This window comes from Micrasema longulum, unplaced genomic scaffold, assembly GCF_059751315.1.
Source record: "Micrasema longulum isolate JH-2025_06_02 unplaced genomic scaffold, ASM5975131v1 h1tg000236l, whole genome shotgun sequence".
NCBI classification, from domain to species: Eukaryota; Metazoa; Arthropoda; class Insecta; order Trichoptera; family Brachycentridae; genus Micrasema; species Micrasema longulum.
In genome coordinates, this window is record NW_028277441.1 from 427,145 (window position 1) to 429,476 (window position 2,332).

Sequence of the window (2,332 nt, forward strand, 5' to 3'; positions counted from 1 at the left end):
AAATCAAGGCAAAACAATTAAATTCTAAAACACTACAAATATCAAAATGATTTCACCCGTGGAAGACATCATTAATCAGTGTTACATATTATTATAACTTATTGAAAATCAAGATAAATGTATTTAATAGATTCGAAAGAAAAAATATTGTTTTTTGCGTAACTTTTCTTATTATGTACCTATACTTATTGAAATATTTTGCGAATTCTTATACTAAATATAAAACTGAATATAAATTGGTAACACAATACACAATACACAATACACTTATTGGCAAAAGGAAATTTAATATTATAATATGGTTGCCGTTAATTTAAAATATTGATAACATGGAAAAAATGTTTGTTCAATTGTAAGGAAAATCCTTCGAATCGAAAATAGAAATCATTTCTTAAATAATCATCTGAAACAATTCGATAATAACGAATGTCTAGAAGTTATTTTGAGAAATTTTTATTTTAATTGAAGGTATTTTTTTGCCCAATAATTAAAAATTATTAATTTATATTTATTTCTTACGACTGTTTTCCGTCCAAAATAAAGACTAATTAATGTTACGAAGATTTATCATTTCCATGGGATGGGAAAAATCATTAAAAAAATATATAATTCCCCGTTTTGCGGCAAATCTATGATGCGTGCTTAAATAAAAAAAATAAACCATTATTAATTAGAGTTATAAACAGACATTTTAACAAGTATGACTAACATAAAAAATCAGTATAAGACGAACAATTTAATAATTTAAATATTTTGATTATTGTAATCTTTATTTTAAAGCAATTATGTTTTTAAAATCTGTCATTTTTCTTTAGGCTTACCCATCGTTTCTAATCGACAAAGTTTTTACTAGAGAAGTATCTACATAAGTATTTGCATCAATTTCATCCAAAAGATTTCGGTTCAAAAAATACAAGGATGAAATTGGCCTTATTATATTTTGAAAACTGCTAATCCATAAATTAAGGTTTTAAAGTTGTTTTTGAAATGACTTTTTTTGGTAACATTGAATAAGTAAAAGTACAAAAGATATACAAGTTTAAAAACGGTTCAAAGACACTTTTCTTTTATCGAGAATTGAGTTATCAACATTTAAAATTATACGACTAATGTATTCCCAATATGCAGGATACACCTGTATATTGAACAATACGTCTATTTTATTATTTCGTAAAATAAACGCTGTTTTTATCTCTACTTTCACAAATTCACAGAAAAATTGCAAGAAATGCATATTTAAATATATCTCTATAGTTGTTTTTATTGTCTATATGGGAATAATCACTAGGAACATTCTAGTTTTTTAATACTCGACCACTGTCACTGTCACTCGGTCCAACTCTCTATGGTTCGACTTTTGAGGTCAAGGGATGCACTAATAACACAAAAGATGGCGGCGCTGTAAGGTTGTCTTTCGAAAAAGTTCATATAATTTATATCACATTTGTTTTGTTTGAACGAACAGATCAAAGAGGCGCAATGGCGGTAGGAAGAGCTTCTAGATCCTGCTGCATAGGGCAGTTGTTGTTCTCCATTGGACTACTTGCACTGCAGCTTCCGTCAGCTTCATCGGCATCCACGAATCTGGAAAAATGCAATGTAGAATGTATTATAATTCCTTCGTTTTAAAATTTTAACCTGCAATAGCGGCATAACTCTTGAAGTAACTCAACATAATCTCTAATTTTTCACCTTAAATATTACCTACCGTATTATCTTAAATATGTGTAAGGTGGCTCTATCCCATTGCATTCCTCTTGGGCATTGTGACCAACAGTTTGCAACTTAGAAGAGATGGTTTCACACTGATTAATTTTTCAGACTGATAGGGGGTTTTATCGAAAACTCGTAAAAAACATTTCAGAGAGTATCCATTTTTATGTTCCTGATGATTATCTCCGACAGCGTCAGCAAAGACTGTTTTACCTCCTGGCTTCCAGAACCAACCTGCCTCTGGTTATGCCGATTGGAAGACATTGGTTATGTCGACATCTTTCACATCAGTGAAACTATGTTTAAGAGGGAAATACTCTTGCTATTGGAGAGTATCATACTTTAATAATGTCGAACCTTTGCTCTAGGGTTCCTTTATTACCGCTTCTCCGGTCAATTATCATCATCAAGTTGCAGTACTTATTTTTAAAAAATATATATTTAACTTCCTGTATATTGTATTTGTAAATTTAATAAATAGGTAATGAGTAAAACTCACGTGTAATGCTTTTCCTCCCCTCTCATATCGCAGATGACATTGGTGAGAGCCATGATGTAATTCTTGGCCAGAGTGAGAGTTTCTATCTTGGACAATTTTCTCTCCATCTTTACGTGTGGA

At 30.4% G+C, this 2,332-nt stretch overlaps 1 long non-coding RNA gene across 1 annotated transcript; it reads right to left on the reverse strand.

The window, feature by feature from the left end:
- Positions 1 to 471: 471 nt before the first annotated feature.
- LOC148283464 (uncharacterized) lies at positions 472 to 2,326 on the reverse strand. Its single transcript, XR_015825589.1, has 2 exons — positions 2,213 to 2,326; positions 472 to 1,584 (listed from the first exon to the last, which is right to left on the reverse strand). It is a non-coding gene; the product is annotated as an uncharacterized LOC148283464 (long non-coding RNA).
- Positions 2,327 to 2,332: the final 6 nt, after the last annotated feature.